General features: G+C 43.4%; 1 long non-coding RNA gene across 1 annotated transcript in view; it reads left to right on the forward strand.

Moving 5' to 3' along the window:
• The window catches only part of LOC114015215 (uncharacterized), a 47540-nt gene that overhangs the window by 3204 nt on the left and 25236 nt on the right, over positions 1-19100 (forward strand). The window lies entirely within an intron of this gene.

Here is a 19100-nt window from a genome sequence, read left to right on the forward strand (position 1 = left end):
GTACAAATTTGGGAAAACCCCCCAGCATCTATAGCAAGTGGCAAATATGTCTGTGTTGGTAGAGGAGTACAGCCAGGTCCATCTGCCCAACAGAGGTGAGGCTGCTACAGCACGTGCCCCAGTCCCAGCCAACACAATACATGTTACAAAACAAAATGCTTTGCATATGCTGGACAGATACTAAAATTAATTTTGTCCTATGAAGTCTCATACTTTATGATTGCCTGAGTTGGTAGTAGTGCATCTTCCTGAAGGTGCATATGGTGAATGATCTGCCAGCATTTCCATTGGTAATGAAGGAGTCATTTCCCGGTCCAAGTCACCTGCCTGCTTGAAGCTTCTGACAGCTGCATCTTCCTGCATTCCTCCATCCCTCTGGAGCACTGAAAAACACCAGCCTGGTGTTTCCCAGCTGACTCAGCTAATTACTGAAATTAGCAAAAGATGTCTTCCCGACTCAGAGCCTTGGCTTTTAAATAACTGACAAGGTAACGCAAGCTTTCTCAGAATCCCTGGCATACATTTGTGATATGCTTGTCCCACGAAACGGAGGCTTGTATTTAGAGTTACTTCTGTGATGAAGAGCTTGTCCTTGCTGAGAATGAGGTAGGCCTTTTAAATACCTTTTCTTGACTAATGTACACCTTTGTGTTAATAATAACATGAGGGAAGAGTAATGTGGTAACAGATGGGGTGAATTCATAGGCTTTATTCGTACCCTTGCCCATGGTTCACCAGCTCGTGATGGAGAATTATGTAACTCGAGAAAATAATCCTACGATGGTTGTTTTGAATATTTAAAGAATTTTTGGATAATCATATCCCTTTGTGCTTTTTGAAACAGTTTTTATAGAAACTGGAAGCGTTGCATTATAAGTGGGGATTGTGGTATATAAAATTACGCTACCTTTTTTATTTTTTAGTTGAACTACACTAATACAGCTTGAATGTCTAGTTTTGCACAAATCTTTCCCTTATATCCAGTTTTTTACATTAGCAAGCATCAGGTTAGTTTTGTAGTCAGCTGAAGGTGCTTGGATGTGTGTACTGAATATTTACTTATTTGCTAAATTTGCTTAGGTACAATGTGTGTATGCAATTTCTTGCCACTGATTCTGGAAGCATAAAAAAACCCCACAAACCAAAATCCCACACCTTCCCTTTTTTCCTGCATGAATTAGATCCTATATAAAAGTAACTAATTCTCTTACGGGTATCATGTGACTGTTCAAACGTTGCCTCCTGTTTATTCTTTGCAAGTGCAAGCGAGCTAGATAGGGAAATGAATAAACATGAGCAATTTCTCATGAAACAAAACATTATACAGAATTAGTGAGAGTTAGGAGGCTTGAATAACTCAAACAATTAGCCCATAGAGGACACAGTTAATAGGAACATTCTGTTGCAGTCAGATGATACTTGTTCCAGGTGTTTGTTTACCCTTTAATATACTTTTTTCCCAGCAGGATTCAAAGGCCAGAATTTGTTGAAATCATCATGGAGCGATAGGTTTCTTATCCACTCAGCTTGAGAATATTTCCTCGTGTATGAGTCATTTTGACTGACCAACATGGTGAAGTTGTAGCGTGGAAATCACCACAGCACTATTTTAGTCTCAGATAAGCCGGAAGGAAGGAACAGAAGTTGAACACTCAGACATTGTGGGTGTTATGTGTGTGACTGGATGTTTGTGTGGGGGTGTATGTGTGAAAGAGCAAGAGATACATGAACATGTTTGATTATATTTTCATTTCACTTATTTTGCCACTTTATTCAGGACTACGTAGAGAAAGAGCTGCCTGAACAGTTAGTTAATGCACAAGTTAGCCTGTAAGAGTTAAGACTACACAAAGAAGGGTTTCACTTGAGAGTATCCACAATAGCTGCGAACAGCTCTAGCAGTAATCACAGACTTACCTTGAAATGAAAGAACTTGGTGAACATTTTCCTACAGCAGCTGCTAATATCCGAGCTTTGCTGGTTAATTTGGAAATGACTGCTGTGGTCAGATCACTGAATTCAGATGGAGCTGCTCGTTTCAGTGCACATATTGAAAATAGGCTATCAGGGCTTCAACCTGCCAGAAGAGTTTTTGAAAGTATTGTGTACATTCCAAGTTTCCACAACAGGAAGGACACCTGATACGTAAATAACCATTTTCATGAAAGATACAAGATAGGAAGTGGTGTTAGCAACAGCGACCTCTGCCAAGAAGATCTTATTTTTCAGGGATCTGAGCTGTGACTGGGGAGGAAGTGAAAAACTTGATCAGTATTTGCTGTCCTCTTCCTGCTTGAAGGGAACTGAGACAGAGCTCTTAATCATGAGCCAGGCACCAACACCAGGAGTTTGCCAACTGAGCCTTTCTGATCTTAATCAATACCCTGACAGTTTAGAGAATGAACAGCTATTTCTCCTGTTGGAGGAGGACTTTGAGAAGTGTTTATGAGAGCTGCTAACAGCTGATTTACAAACTGCGGATTTGAGATTGCTGTACTGTAACATCCGTTCAAAGTGTCTCTCTTATCCAGTACCAAACACGACGGGCAAAACAACAGTGACTGAGCTGCAGCTGAGCTCAGTGGAAGAGCCATGAGGTAGGCTCTGCTTGAATGAAGGCCTCACAGAGGCACTGGACAGTGTGTAAACTCCATGCTGATCTTCTCTCTGCACGGTAGGGAGGATTTGCCCATATGCCTCGTCCTTTATCTGTACATAGTTTCAACTGTCTCAGCGAGCCTGACAGATGTTAGAAAGCAGTTGGTTGAGAGCAATATTTACCCCTGAAAGCAGGTATTATGGGCTCTTTAAGTTCCACAAAAGCCCTCAGAATATAGGGCCTTTTTTCAAGATACTCAGAACTCTTCTTTCTGGGTTTGTTTATGGAGTCAGGACAGGGAGAGATGGGAGACGATTCCTTTCTTTCCCTGGTTCTTGGCCTTTTACTAGTGAGCTCCTTTATCAGCACCAAAAACGCAGCCCTGGAGCAGCGTGTGAATTCTCCCTGGCGCTCCCAGTCAGCATAAGGAGGCGAAGAATTGGTATTGGTGGTGCTTGCTGTCACGTACAGTCTTTTATTGCTTTTATTCTATTACCAGTAATTGAAAGGCCAGCCAAATTTTTCTTAGACAATTAAATGACATTTACAGATAGGACATTGCAAGGAGCCAGAGACGCTTTTCCAAGTGCTGCTGCAAACACAGTGCCCAGCTAGCCTGATATGTCATTACTGCCAATGTGTAAAGCACCAGTAAGCATATTTTTAAGAATCATGTTGTATGTGGTATGTTGAAAAAAGCAAATACTGAGATATTGGCCCAGGAATCTAAGGGTGCACGCTTTATCTCAGCAGGTGTTTGTTCACACAGCCTGTCAGACAAAGCGCAATTGTCTAGAAGGTCAAAGACCAATCCTAATACAAGGTTATGTCTGGAAATGGAAAATCACAAATGGCAGTAGGACAGCCACCGTAGGAAATCTGAGGCAGAGGAGGGGCAGACTAGGTTGCATTAGGTTGATGGCTGAGAACCGAGCTGTTCAAGGCTCAAGCACTGAGTGCTTCATGTATACAGCTGCCTCCTACTCTATCCTTACCTTCCAAGGTGTGGGAAGGGTGTGTCTCATCCCTGGGTCAAGAGGTTAGGGTAGAAGCAAAGATCGTGGTGCAAACTGCAAGGGATCCTTTCCACTTTCCATGGCAGCACAGTGCCAGGACCTTCCCCCTCGCCTCCAGATGAACAGTCTCATGAGGTGGCAGCAGCAAGCCTGCCCACAGGGCAAGGGTCCCCATACCAGTTTCTAGCCCAACGCACTGGGATTGTATCCCAGTGCAGGATGGGACATCATGTTGTTTCGTGCACTGGTAAAGAAAACACTTGAGTGATCTGTTGTTTGCTTAAATATTAATATAGTGAATCAGATCGCAGGATCTGTTGCAGCTAGTTCCCTTACCTAACAGTGACCTAAATCCAGCACTCACTTGGGCAGCAGAGGACTGCTCCAGGGTAGCTTTGGATGTTACAACTACTACAGGCTTTGCGAGAAGCATGAGTAGAGGAGGATGGATGTGGTTAGAACATCCCTTCATCCTGTTGTCCCCTGAGGACAGAAAGATTTATCAGGGTTAGTGGCACCTGCACAATTAGAGTGGCCTTCTGGAGGTGCTCCTCTGGAGGAAGAGCTTCCTCAATTGTAACGGGTACCTGTCTGCATTTCAGTGACTCTGACTTCAAAGCAAGGTGGTCAGAATTATTCCTATAAATACCTGACACAGGGAGAATACAGATTTTTTCTTGTTGAATCAGCTCTGAAACAGCAGCTGCATTATTCATGTGTGGGTCGTGGTTTGGTGTTCCAGCTCAAGGGAAGGAACAGCCAGAAAGGCAAAGAGGAATTGACAGTCATTTGCCTTCTTAGTTATGTCCTGCTTTAGCTGGTTGCTACTAGGGGCTGTAATTTGCGGGTTTTGAGGGTTTTATAAAGTGCCTTTTAAAAAATTTAATCTGAAAAAGTTTGAACTTGAGATGAACTCGAATCTCATACCAGAAAACCTCACACTGGAGGGAAGTGCATGCCTGGATCTGAACTCATCGTTTGGTAGAGCATTCCTGTAAACAGGAATGTGTGCCTTGTGGTGACTGCAGCCTTACCAGTTCACACCAAGCAATGACGTGGGATCATATCTCTGAGAAAACACAGATGGCATCTCCGATATCTTTGTAAAGATAGTTCCAAGCGGGCTGTTTGCTGGACAGCATCTGGTTGAAGCAGCCACCTTGGTGACTGTGTACAGCTCTCAGCATGGTCCAGCAACACAGCAATTAGCAGATGTAGTGGTGTTCCATGTGAAGCATTTATTTTCACAACACCATTTCTGATGGCTGCTGTTGTTGCCCAGGCTTAGGAAAGATATTACTTCAGCAGAAAATGGAGATAATGGAATGCTTTATGCCAAAAGGGAATGTAGAGTAAGAGCTACAATGGACGTAAAGTGGAGTCAGCAGCCTGAGACAGCACGCGTGATCATCAGGACAGGAAGCAGCCTGGGATTGCAGTCGAGCTCTGCTGATGGGAATGCGCGCTTTACCTTAAACCAGTGGTGTTTGGCTTTTACTGCTCTTTTAGCGTGATTTGCAATATAGACGCAGTATGATTCTGTCCTTAAAAAGATATGTGGCACGAGGTGCTTATGCTCTATGTCAGGTTGTTGGATGTTACAAGAGAAAGGATGACTTTAGGGAAGTTGTACAAATGCATTCAGAATTCACCTGCTATGCCCGGAGCAGCCAAAATTGTTCCATGACATGGAACCTCTTTCTTCATAACACTGAGGTCTGGAGTTCCATAGTGACTGCCAAAAGTTAAGTCCATCTAGCCAAGCTAACCCCGTATCACAAGCTACTAGGTTTTCCTTGCGTGCCTTTACTCAGACTTAAAGTCCAAGCCAGTATTTCAGTCATCGTACAATTGCGGTGCCTGGCACAGGAAGGGAACAAGTGAAAGCAGGGCACTGTCACTGGTAAGGTGTGTGGAGGCAGGGTCTCCCCACATGTTCCCATCAAGAAATCAGCCCTGGATGGCAGAAGGTGGCAGAAAATCATGCATACCTCAAAACAACTCAGCTCCTTAACAACCTTTAAATAAATTCTGGTGACCAGAATAACCTCGGACCTGTAAGCAAGGCATGTCATCAGGTCAATAAAGATATTCTTGGTGTCCCAGAGAGGACATAGAGCTCGTGCCTCCAGTGCTTTGGAGGGAGGTAGAGCACCGCTGGCGATGGAAGCTGACTGAAATATCTAGGGGGGAAAAAGTCCTCTTACATTTATGGGTAACCAGCTGATGCTGCAAGGCATGAAATATGATTATAATTACTGTTTTAGGGTAGAGCTGCACCTTTTATGAGTGTGTCCCATTATGGGAAGTGAATCTGAGTCTCTCTCGAATAATTTCATAGGCCCTGGGGAGACCAGGACATATTGAGTCATATCCTCCTCGCTCTTCGTGTGTGTACAAGCAAAGATTCTCACAAATGCTGGATCAGAGCATGCGTCCTAGAAAGGTACTGAATCTTGTCATAAAGGACATGGCAACCCTGATATTCTTTCCAGTCACCTCTGGTTTTTTATTCATCTTGTTTCAAGGGAATGGTGTCTTAATTCAGGGTAGAAATTGTTAAGTTTCTGAACAGTAGGTTTTTCTGCTTTGCGTGAGGTTGAATCATTCCCATTACTGACTTTTTCTAGTTATCTATCAAGAGTCATCACCCTCCCAAACCTTTCCTTTGCTGTGAAGCTGAAGATGTTGAATCTTTTATGCCTTATATCATGAGACCCATTTTTCCAAAACTGGGAATCTCTGTTTAAACTGGCGGCTTTTTAAAACCATTGCTGGATGAACCACATTTAAAGATATTTAGACATTTATTGGAGAAATTTGTTGGTAACCAGTTCAAGTTGTGATTAAACCAAAAATGAAAAAGCTGGGCTGGTAATAGCTGGTTAAGCCTGTATTTCCTTTTAAAATAAAGTAGAGAAATTATTCTTAAATGTAAGAAAATGTTAGGACTTTCTGTCGTTTAGTTATTGCATGCCTGTGTATTATCTGTGTGTTACAGACATGCATGTATATGTATATGCATAAATATATATGCATAAAAGAAAAAGAGAACACACATAAAACTCACTTGCCCCGGTAACTGTTGTTGTGAAAGCCAATAACGGTCATCTAGCTGTGAAAAGCATGGGCGATAAGAACACACTTAGTATTCATACTGTTCATTTTTAGAAGTGTGCACAATGAAGCAGCAATTTTGCCACTTTCTTCTGAAATATGAAGTATTAGGCATTGTCAGAGCCAGGATACAGGGCTAGATGGACTTTTTAACTGCCTGCTGTTGTGATTCTTATCTTCCTGTATGGGGTGAATTAGAATTCTTTGGATCAATGAATGTACACAGTCCTTCCTTGTATCAGAATAACATTACACATCCTCTTGTCATTATAACACACCAGAAGATTATTTTCAATGATAATGACAAGACCATGTCAATCATAGGACTTTTGTGGTGGGAATGTGCTTCTTATTACATCTTTCATGTGGCAGATTTCCCCCTTTTTTCTTCTTGAATTACCACTCAGAAGTTGGTAGCAAAATGTTCAGAATTTAAAATAGAGAAAAAGAAAGCATCTCACTTCTGCTGCCACCAATGCTCTAAGTTATACAGGCATTGACTTCTCCTGTGCATCCATGATTATAAAAACAGTATAGGCAGCGCCTGCATTTTGTTCTGCTTAAATATCTGTACAGATCACAGCTTTTCCCTGATAGACACTATTGTTGGAAAACATTAGTATGCACTACCTGTATTTTTCCATGTTCAAAGGAAGCAATCACAGAGCACTTCGTTTATTTTACTAAAAGCTCACTAAGTGCTGCACTGTTGCCGTTCTGGAAATAATGTATTTTCATGTAAAGGCATTATCATTAACAGATTCTTTTCAAATTCCGGGAAGAATATGGTATTTTTATTTGGCATAATGAAATCTGAACACTTAATAAATTTGGTTGTTTTAAGGCCTTTAATTTCCTCCACACCTGATTTTTTTTTTACTTCACCAAGTTCACTGGAAATTTCTTCCATGTAGACAAGGTCTTCTGGGCCCAGTGCTAGATCTTGGTCTTGGTGTTTAACTGATGAAGACACTGGCTATTGGCATCTGCAGGAGCTGAGAAACACAGAAATGGATTGTAGAAGATGCCAACTGTAAAACAACTGCACCGGAAAGTTAACTTAGAAAGAATAAAGATTTAGCTCAAACGTTGATGGAGCAACTTACCTGAGGTGTCTGAAATTAGGCAGTCTGAGTCCTCTTAGTGTCTCTGGAAAGAAAGGAGCATTTTCAGATATGTCTCAGGCACTGCCGTGGATTTTGAGGTCAATATTATTCTGAAATTTTAGGAAGATCATTGGCATTCTCCAGCATGAAGGATAGGAGCATAAGGCTTCCTGAAAGTCAGTAGGATTTAGGTTCCTAAGTTGGGAAGATGCTTTAGAAATGGGGCTGGTTATCACCTCAATGTAGCACATTTTCTTAATCTTTGTTTTGGTCATTCTGTGCATTTTTGCTTTGGACTGTTTGTCCTTTTAATAAACAACCAATTTTAAATTAATTATAATTGGTCAGTCTCTTGTAAGTCTTCAGTTTTCATACTTTGCTAGTCTGTAAAACTTCCCAAGAAAAATGGTGTCATAATTGCAACATTTTGCACCTTGACATTAAGTGTATATTTCACTCATGGCCAATTTAAAAATCAAAATAGAAACTTTGTAATAATCTCCCTTTACAGTTTGGGTTATGAGAAGCTGAGAATTCCCTTAGGCTTGATTGATAAAACATGGCATTTATCCTATTCCTAGGATGATGTTCAGCAAACTTTATGACAGAGGGAAACAGCTGGTAAAGTGGGTTCATGGAAAGGTGAAGGTAATATAGACATAAAAAACAAGAGGATAATGATTTTAAAAGGGATAATAGTTGTAATAACACCATTAACCTTTTGCTTCAAATTATTGAATGTGTGGTCTCTTCAGCAGGCTAATCAAAGGTTTGCATTAACTGCAATGCAAGAGGAAGTGGCAATATACAACCTAGGGTGATTTTTCCCCCCCTCTTCCAATTATTCACTATCAAGCCCTTACTGGAGGGAAAAAAAAAAAGAGAGAGAGAGAAAAACTGACCCTTTGGCTGTTGAAGACCCCTTCCAATTCTAAAATGAAGCTGAGCTGCTTTCAGAAGAAACAAACTCCATCTTCCTTCCTGCTTTGTAAAAGCTGGATTTTCCTAGGGAAAAAATAAATGAAAAATAAATGTAATTTGTTGTAGATACATAGAAATTAAAGTCAGGGATGTAAACAGGTAGCAAAGTGTTGCAGGGCAGACTATCAGTAAGAGCTAGCCAGTGTAGGCACGTCACTGCAGAGGTCTGATGGCTCACTTGGGATGCGTGAAGCTCCATGCTACTCTGTCTAGGTCACTTCTGGTATCAGAACAGCCAATTCAGTCTGGAACAGAAAAAACCTGCCTTTTTTACTTTTGTGTTGCATGCACACAGCGCTGACTAGCAGAGGCAGACTATGCTTTGACAGTTTATTTGCATGGTAAAAGGCAAATGCACTGATGGTGGAAAATTGCTGTAGATGATAGAAAGGCTCATGGTGACTTGATGGAATTGTTCGGGAATTTGTCTGATTGGATAAAATCTGCTCCGTCACACGATACACGGTTTTGCAGGTGGCAGTCCTTATTGTTCACTTAAGGCATCTATCCAAGGTGCACATCAGAGCACCTTCGGTTGGAAACCTCCCTTCTGTATGCAGTCAGGGGAGAGAGAAGCACCTGAGTTAAGACACCCAAAGCAAGATGGTCTGACTGGCTTGCCATGTGTCCTGTCAATCTAGTATGAAAGGCATAAGTGTAAAAGGAAGTTTGCACCGTTCCTTACTGACAAAACCCCATACCATTAACAGTCCCATTCTGTGGAATCAGAAGACGGTGAAAGACTTCAGGAGCAGCGTGCCTTGAATTTGAATTAACCAGATTGAATTTAAAATCAACAAGCTGAAAAGACCTGAGATAAGAAGTCAGAACATTCAGAGGAAATGAGAACTGTTCTGGGAACTAAAGGTGAGAGAAACACTAAGTCACATTAAAAATATTCAGCAAGAAAAGAGACACCTTTTCTTTTGCTGGACACTTTTCTTAGAAGTCATCTATAATCAGTGACCTTTCCCAGGCACTTTCCCAGGCTGTTTTTAGTAGCTGAATCCTTTGTTTCAAAACCACCCATTGATTCAGTGCCCTGAGTGAGAAGTAATTAAGGTGGACAGAAATCTTGCCTGCTGTATGGACGTGTGAGGTGTAGAAGAGAGAGGCAGAAAGGGGAGTGAATGAATTTTTCCAAAAGATAGCTCTCACAATACATGTGAGTCTGCTGTAGTGTATTGTTAAATACATGTGCATGTAGATGTGCAGTTCTATTCATCTTTCTGTCTATTGATCTATTTATTTCCATATACACACATGCTGATGTACATATGTGTGTGTTCCTTAAAGATAATGAACTGTTTAGGCAGTACTTTGTCAGAATATCATTTAAAGAGTTACATCCTTTTAATGCACAGCAGTTTAAGCAAACTCCAAGGTTCTTACTCGGCAATAAACCCATTAAATCATCTTAAATACCATGTCATAATGACAATTTGATGCCACCAGATGTGGCACTAGGGAATTTTTTTTTTCTTAAATGCTTTCCTGGAGATACAGCTTCCTGAATTTTAAATTCTCTAGCCTGTTTGCACAGCTGTTAGATCACAGAGCTCTGCCATCTTTTTGCCTTGCATCAGTTACTCACTAAATTGTGTGTGGCATGACTACAAACTCACTGCATCTAAATATTTAGGCTCATATCCGCTTCACCCTCGTAAAGGCTGAATAGTTGGGCAGTATGGGATAGAGTGTATAAGCGTTAAAGTCTGAGAGGAGTAGCCATTCCAGTTGCGGAGCTCCCTCGGGGGAAGATTGTAGAGATGCAGTCAGAAGACTACCCTTTTCACTGGCTACTTAGTGTCCTAGATGTGTGAAAAATATAGATGCCAGGCCACTTCCCTGGCTTTTCTCACACTGTTAGCCAGAAAGTTCCAAACCAGTTGCCTATGTCACCACTTCTACATGAGGGAGACTTGGAAGAGGGACACATTGGCAGGATACAACAAAAGTCCAGAAAAACCCCTCTCACAAATAAATAGTATTTAATACAGTGCATATTTACCTAGGGGAGCAAGCCATGGGAGGCTTTGGAAAAATGTAGAGGCCACAGAAATATGTTAAATGAGGAGCAGAATGAGTGGAGGGAAGGTGCTTTACTGGCTCTGAAACATAGTGGTCCAGAAGCTGCCACTAAGCCAAGAAGTCTCTAACTTCTGATTGACAGAAAGTAGACCATCTAATGAGCAGGCTGTTGACTTACCTGACCAGCAGCACTGGCCTGATCAAAGATGGGACACTGGGCCTTTGCTCTGATCTAGTATGGGGGGACCATGTTATCAGGCCTTTTGTCATGCTGTGAGTTTGTATGGGCGAGTGCTGCGTGATCTGGGGTAGCAAACGTGGCTTGCTCTCCCTCTGCGACCTTGTGTTAGATGCACATCAAAAAAGTGGTGGACATGTGAGAGACATATGTTGTCAAGGATTTGAAGTGAGGTTGTGCATTTTGTATAATTAGAATGCACTAATAGGTGTGATCACGTCTGAGGTGCAAGCATTGGTGGTGGGATTTGGAGCTGCTCTTAGGTGGGTCAAAATCATGGTCTGTGACCCCGGGGGAATCACCGTGGGCATTTCCTGAGGCTCAAGAAGATTGGCACAAGACACTGAAAGCCTAACTTTCTAGATGGGAAACACCTACTCAGTCTGAGTGTGATTCAGTGTCATCACAATACCGACCTCTTAATCAGTGCCAAAGGATTATTAAATCCTGATTTCATGTGAATTAGGAATAGCCGTCAAAAGGCTGATTCAAAGCCCAGTGGAAAGATTACCGTTGCTTTGCATGGAGTCTTCGTTTGATTTGCTGTTTGGCTCTGGGGCTGACACACAAGTGTTTTGAGCATCTCTGTATTGAAGAGGGCATGGAATGCTGTCTAGATTACCCTCCAGTTAAGTGTAATATTTGATAACATCAGTAAATACAAAACAGAAACAAAATGACAACAGCGTTTGAGCATCTTGTGATAGCAAATGAGGTGGAAAAGTTAAATGGATATAGAAGAGGATCCCCAGAGGTTGGATCGCAGCATGATGATGGTAGGAGCCCAGTTGTTACCATACTGATATCAACATGTGGAGCTCTAAATCTTTTTGGATTGTGGCTGAATGGAGAGATTTGCTCATAGCTGCCTTTTCTATTATTCATATTGTATAGGCTGTCCTTCCTCTCCTACCAGCAAACAAATAAAAACTCTGTGCCAGCTATAGCGGCACTTTACATGGAAAAGCAATGAAGCAATTTCAGGAAAGTATTAGATGTAATTTTGGCTTTTTTTTGCTGTCACTTAGCAGCTAGAAAGAGGAGATGCACTGATGTGCAGAGCCAGGCGTGTATTATGCAAACTCATACCACAATCTCATTGTCTGTTCGTGGACCCTCGTATCTCTCTGTTTCCATCTGTTGTTTTAAGACTTAAGTTGTTTGGAGGACATCCAAATTCCTTTCCTTTCCCCAACTTTAGTGAAGTACCTGCCTGCCTTAGGCTCCTTACATAGACAACAGAGAGAGAGGCTTCTCCAAAGAATGTGGTGTGCCAGGGGGTGCTCCTTTCTCTCCTTCTCCCCTTTCCCTCCTTCCATCCTCTTCCCCTGACTGCATAGGGATTTTACAGGGTGCCTAAACACATTGCCCCATTCAAGGGCCAGTCAGATGGGGTTAATTTGGGCTACACTGCTGTCTTCAGCTGGCCATGGTTTAGAATTGAGGTAACACAAACTGTAAGGAGTACAAGTGCATGATCCCACCGGTTGCCCGTGCCCATGAGTGGGCAGCAGCAGAAGCTGCCATGTCTCAGTCTAGGCAGTAGCTCATGGCTGATGCACTATTTCAAGAGATAACAAGGGAATGTCAAGCTTATCCAAGAAAACAGAAATGACACAGAAGATAAATAAGCAAAGCATATAAAACATAAATGCAATCCTATTAAAATTAAGTATGTTTTAATTTCTGAAAAGAAGTGACGTTTTGGTGTTAGATTTACTGAACAGGAAAAGATTACATGCACCATTAAAAGAAAATGTTTTCAAGGGCCCTTTTAAAAAATTGTATCCATGTTTACAATTGCCATGTGCGAAATATAAAAATCAGAGAAGGGAAAAAAAAACACCCAGCAAGCAGTGGAAATAGCCCATTTTGTGAATTATAGGAAGAAATATACCATCTGTGATTTAGTGCAGTTCCCAAGATCCCATCTGTGATCGAAGCACAGCCCTCGTTGAAGGCTCAATCCCTGAGCCATTCCATATGATAAAATATTTCTTTTGGAAGATGCCTGGGCTAATGGGTTTGTTTTTCTGGAATATGGCTCTTCTAGATGAGACATAAAACCCTAGAGGCCTAATTTTGCCTCCAGGGGCCGACTACAGCTGATGTCAGGAGAAGCAGGAGTAAAAGGAGGTCAAAGATCTAAGCATGCTTTCCTTCAAAATTTCTATACTTTTTATCAGGTCAGTTTGTTGGGCCAAAGAGGTCTAGACCATGATTTCATAATCTCTAGTGTCAGATTTTGTGGTCACCAAACTCAGTGCACGAGGAGGGCTCACCGTGCAGGTGTAGCTGCACAACAGCAGCTCTAAATATTTCCTTTTGTTACGGCTATTCATGTTTCAGCAGGGTGGAGTGAGCGAGAGAGAGATCCCTCAAACCAGCAGCAAGCCTCTAATGCTGATGCGCTTCTGCGGTCTCCTGGTGCCTTTATATGTGTTGTCACTGTGATCTCTTAGTTTTAGTCCAAAGGTGGCCTTAGCTGTACCAGGTATTTATACGATGCAACATATTTAATTCCAATCCTCTATTACACACGCATGTACAGACTGGTGCGATTTCAGCTACCACTGAAATTTGTATTTGGATAATAAATGCATTCACCTGTTTAATATATGTTTATATTTTCTACTCTATATAATTACATGCTGATTATACAATTACAGAAAATACTTACATATTTTGCACAATTATGCTATTACTGAAATAATGCCTGCAATAGAACTGTGCGTGTGTGTATGCACATGTTTGAGAAAATATAGCTGTGGTTGCTTGTTTCAGAGTCATCCAGGGGCTTGTACAGGTCCATCTTGAGTGAGGTGTGCTGCTTGAGCAGACAGTGATATACCGCAGAAGCATGTGTGTTATTACTGTTCTCACCTGTGGGTGAATCTAGCTCTATTACAAAATGGTTTCGGCTTTATTATAAAACACCTGTGATAAGGATTTTCATCCAACCTGATTTCGTGCTTGGCTGGCCCGGCTCCCTGTGCCCCTTGGTTCTGATGCACAGCCTGAGGTGCACTCAGGCAGGAGGTGCAACTGCCCAGACAGACGCCCCAGAGCCACTGTTCCCCTTAACACGGGGCTGGGGGGGCCGGGCCACCAAGCCCCAGTCTGCACTTGCCCCTGCTGGGCTTAGGACAGACCTGTCACTGTGCCTGTACATCCTCAGAGCACTTCAGGCATCCTGGCAAGCTCCTGCTCCCCAGCACTGTGTGCGTGTGCGAGGGGTGGGGCAGAGTCATGTCCCGGCATGTGATGTTGCGTTGGAGAATACAACTGCAGCTGGCTCTCCTACAGCCCTCTGGTCCGGGTGCTCTCATGCTTGGGGGGGTTCCTAGTCACCGTCTTAATACAGAGGAATAAACAAACAAGTCGCAGCCATTGATAGCATCAGCATCTGTGTTTGTACTGATGGCAAGCGAAACGATTCACCCAAGCTAACAGAACAAAGCAGCATCAGAGCTGGGAGCACGACGCCTGCCTCCCACCTGCCTTTCCTGGGATCGGCCAGCTGCCTGCACAGCACCTTGAGGGAGAAGAAAAGTCCTGTTCAACAGGATAAATACACCCTGGCTTTGCCTTTTCCATGCTGTACAGGTCTTGCAGCCAAAGGGTTAAAAAGAAATGAGTCCGTTTGGCATGCTTTGCAGAGTGCCCAAAGTCTGAACATGAATGACCAAATTGCCTTTTACTTTTTAAATTAAGCCCTCTGTCTGTACGCACACAGCTAACACTGCTGTTCCATTAAATAAAAGAAGTTGTTCCCACTCTTATTTTTAATAGGGTAAGACCCTGCCATTCCATCTCACTTTACTGACATGAGATCTTATTAAAAGCAATCCTCCCCCTCTCCTCCTTGAAATCTGAGCTTCTGATAGCTTCATCCACATTGTGTTTATTTTATATACACAGCTCTGCAGCTGCTGCTTCCTTCTTCTCTGATAAATGACAGCGTAACTGTTGCATCCACTAAAAAAGTAAATAAAATTAAATGGGGAAGAACAATACATCTCTGGCAGAGAATAATAACTCTTTTAAGGCACGTATCTAAATTGTACAGCCTGATCTTAATTGTAAGGATAATTCTTTGTTATTTCAAAGCAACTTGGAACGCGACAGCAAGCGCACACTCTTGGCAGTACATCCAGAGAGATTTCTTTGGAAACAATGGGGAGAATTCTCCTGAACTGAAAAGAGATTGAAGTGTCTTTATTAGGTTAATAGGGCTACAGTCTGTGATGAGAAAGAATGGAAGAATATGCTATGATCTGTTGGTTGGTTGGTTGGTTTGGAGGGTTTTTTTAAGCAGAGACTGTACTGGATGAGGCCCTGCATGGGTGTTGTGTGGGGGGTGGTGAGCGTTAGGCGTCAGCAACAGCAGCAAGGAGCCCCTGGAGCAGCCATCCTCCAGCCCCTGCGTCTGGCTTCCCGGGGAGGGCTGAGAGCGGGAGGTTTCCTTCATCCTCCCCAGCCAGTTAGCCAGGCTGGTCTCATGCTGGACTGGTGCCGCTGATGTGTGACCCCATCCAGGCTCCAGTCCAGCACCTTTCTGTTATCGTCTGTCTCTGTTTCGTTGTCTCTGCCACTGCTGATGAAGCCAGTGCCAACACTGGAGGCCAGCAGCGGCATGCTGGTAGTTACTGGTGCTGTTTAGCCACAGCTGTAGGGCTGGGGTACAATTTCAAGATGACTATTCAGTCCTTAGACACAAGTCTTCTTGAATTTGCCTGGAATTTGTCTGAGGAACTGGGAAATTATATTAAAGCAGAGAGAATAATGTGAATTCAAACTACTAAATTAGGGGAGGACAATATTTGTGGTAGCACCAGAAACTGGAATTGTTTTTGAGAATTGTCCGGCTCTTTCTAGAATAAGGGGAGCCTGTGCAGATGTGTGACCAGCTCTTCTAACAGCTTGGCTAATTCAGAAACTTCACAGCTGAAATTCTGGGAGAAAGCAAGTTGCTTTCTTGACTGATGTCTAGGGGAAAAAAGAGGACCTGGTAGAGTGATCTGATGGAGAAAGGGAGAAGAAAAACTTCCAAGCAATGAAACTCTGCCCTTGGTGAGGAGCTAGGAAAGGATGAGAGGGCAAAAAAACAAGCCAGGTGATTACTTCAAAAATGTCAAAATCTTTTATTTGAAAGAGAGAGATAAAACTACAAAAGGTGGGAAGGGTGTTGTCTGTTTTGAAAGTAGCTAAGAAAGACCTTGGAAAAGATCAGGCTGGGCAGGAGCGCTGCTCCTCTAAGACAGTAGCAATAGTTGACAGCCAGCCAGGTTGGATGCCTTATCAAAAGAATGAAGGAATAATGGCTATAAAAGGAATGAAAAAGGTTTCTGGAACAGGTTAAGTAGCACTAGTGGGAGATTTACCCTGGATGTTAACTGGGAGATGTCTGGAGGAAAAGGTGAGGAAGGGCATCAGCTCAAGAAGGCTGGCAGCGTGGCTGTTTGTACGCAGCCCAGTGGGACACAGCCTTTCTGCTCCTCTGGGCGCAGGGCTGGTGCTCTCCAGCTCTGCCTTGACTGCCCTGGAAGCAATGCCCTGCCGTTGGTGTGGCACCACAGCCCACACAGGCATCCCCAGGCAGATGCTGTGGGGCCTGAGCTCTCTGCAGAGGGGCCCGCATGCAGGGAGGGTGGGCACCAGCAGCTTCTCAATGTGTCTTGAGGGCAGCCTTAAGCCTTCTACACATCATGTTTACCATGTAATCGGTGGCCATTTACCCTTGCACCGACATAGATAAGCAGCAAGTTGTTTACCATGGCCTCAGCCTGCTTTCCTGCCCTGCGTGCAGGGCACTGGCTGGGCTGGGTGCTGCCTGGAGGCCAGACTGGGGAGGGGGTGGGGTGAAACCTCAGCTTCCAGGAGAGGAGAAGGATGCTCCAGACCCATGTTCACATACCTGCTCTGCAAGGCAGGCTGAGGCTGGCTGTGGGTTACTATTCCAATGTAGCCTCAGGGATAAATAATAGGAGCCATATTCACATGAATGCTGGCCCTCGTACCAGCTCCAGGTGTCAGCAGGGAAAAAGGCAGCTCCTTGTCCTCAGTCAACCCAGAGGAGAGTCTGAAGCACCTGCATGTCTCCCTGTCACTGTTTCAAGGAGTCCGTTGCGCCAGGCTGGACCATTTTCTCTCTGCTCTGTCGCTGTGTGGCTGTGAGTAACGCGGCATTGCTCAGCTCCCCTTGGGCCAGCAAGTTTCAGGCACAAACTGAGGACAACATCTGGCCCTTTGAAATAATCTGAGAAGTAACAGACACAGCCTGGTATAAGAGGCAGGGGGAATCTATAAACCTGAAGCAGCACCCTCATTATCTGATGCTGCAGTTTGGTAAATGGCAACAAGGTCATTTCTGGGTCCATTTTTATCTTTTAATTGGAAGATTTACAGCTTTTGGAGTATCTGGCCTAGCCATTATCATACAGATGCTCCTTGCATATGCTCCAACTTGAAGCAAAACACAAAGTAGTTTGATATATTAATATAGGCTAGAGCTCATCATGAAATAATCACGTCGCCAAAGATTTATCCTTTAGTAAGGGCGAGAATTTGTCTGGGAACCGATCAGATTTTTCTCCGTGGACGAAACACTGAATTAGGACCAACGAGGTAGCAAAGACACGGTGAGCAAAAAGTCTCGCCCTGTAAATGAGGGCAATAAATGAGGTCTTCGTTTAGTTGCATAAGCTCTTAACCTTCCTTGCCGCAAAGTGCCATCTAGTGTTCTCACCATGCCTGCCGGCCCCTCGGCCGGGGGACGTAGCACTGCCGGGCTGCAAACAGCTTCAAAAGGCTGGAGGGAAGGCAGACAAGCAAACAAACTTCACTTGTTAATAACCAGATGTTGTTGGTCTTTAGTACGTGATTGTAGTAACTTAGGCAAATGAAGCTTCCTTATTATGTGATCGAATAGAAGATGTTTCAGCTGGGTTCAGAAATTAACCTGGATCTCTGAGAATAAAGTGGTGGCCGTGCTGAAGGAGCTTGTTGTTGGGAAAGCAATTGTAGAATTTCATGCACGAAATATATGCTTAATGATGTGTCAAATTTGCGTGTGCAGCGAACATTTTGACGTTATTGATGTTGTCTGTGTGGCAGTGGTGCTTCTGCATGCTCACGAGGGAAGCGGAAACAGGCACTGCACATGTGGACTGGTGCAAGGTGGTCTCTTCTTTGCAAGTTGGCAAGCCAGCTGCAATGAGTAGGTGTATCCAGGAACAGGAGAGCACCTTAATGACCATCACCCATGATACAGGTGCGTGCAAGTTAATTGTGCATGCAAATTAGTGATGCAATAGCAAACGTACTTTGCAAGCCTAAAATCAGACCCAACAAAGAGACAGTTTAGCATCTAAAGTGCAAAACTGGGGAGACACGATCCACACGAATACTTAGAAAACGGAGGTGGAGGGGAGGTAAAAAAGTGTCCCAAAATAACTCTACATCCATATTTGTATCTGGGGCATCTTTTGCACTGGGCTAGGGCTGTCCTGGTTGGCTTGGAAAGCTCCCTGCCACATCTGATCACCCCTGAAACCACCCCGAGCACAGACCTCAAACACAAAGGTTGTTATTATTTATTGTTATCTGCAAAGCACTGACAGCACTTAGAAGTGCCAGAGGATTCATGCCTTGCGTTTTGCTCTTGCAGTGGCCAGGAGCAGAGTCTAATTAGCCCCAACAACATCCATGATAGAGAGCAGCCCTACTGACAGGGAGCAAATTAGGTCTCTGACCTAGCAAAGCATTTAACCATGTGCCACATTTTTTACTATGTGTATCTCTGGATTAAGACTTCGATGATGTAACCTTTTGCTGCTACTAATTTTTTTGATTGCAGTACGAAGCACAGCTCAGCTTGCTGGCTCAGAACCCCTGTGTACAGTATTAATCTGCTTTCTAAATTGACTCCTTGCATCTGGACAAAACACCAGGGTTTCCTCCTAAACCAAAGGATCTTTCCTACCTGCCTTCCTGGACTTTCTGTAGGAAAC

This window comes from Falco cherrug, chromosome 7, assembly GCF_023634085.1.
Source record: "Falco cherrug isolate bFalChe1 chromosome 7, bFalChe1.pri, whole genome shotgun sequence".
In the NCBI taxonomy this organism is placed as follows: Eukaryota; Metazoa; Chordata; class Aves; order Falconiformes; family Falconidae; genus Falco; species Falco cherrug.